Here is a 264-nt window from a genome sequence, read left to right on the forward strand (position 1 = left end):
CTATAATAATTTGTCCGCGGAAACGGAACATTAAGCTTTCTTTCAGAGTCTCTTAAACTATAAACAGATTCGCGGTTTGTAAATTTAGAACATAGATATTCCGGTGCTAGCCCCTGAAGACACTTATAGACCATTGTGGCCAGCGCAATTTGTTGCTGGCTAAATAGATTTTTCCAGCCTAAAATTTTGAATAGCTCGCTAGCATTTGCATCAAAATTAGAGAAGGTCAAAACTCTGGCTGCTCTATTTTGCAGTTTTTGTAAT

This window comes from Montipora foliosa, chromosome 11 (genome assembly GCF_036669935.1).
Source record: "Montipora foliosa isolate CH-2021 chromosome 11, ASM3666993v2, whole genome shotgun sequence".
In the NCBI taxonomy this organism is placed as follows: Eukaryota; Metazoa; Cnidaria; class Anthozoa; order Scleractinia; family Acroporidae; genus Montipora; species Montipora foliosa.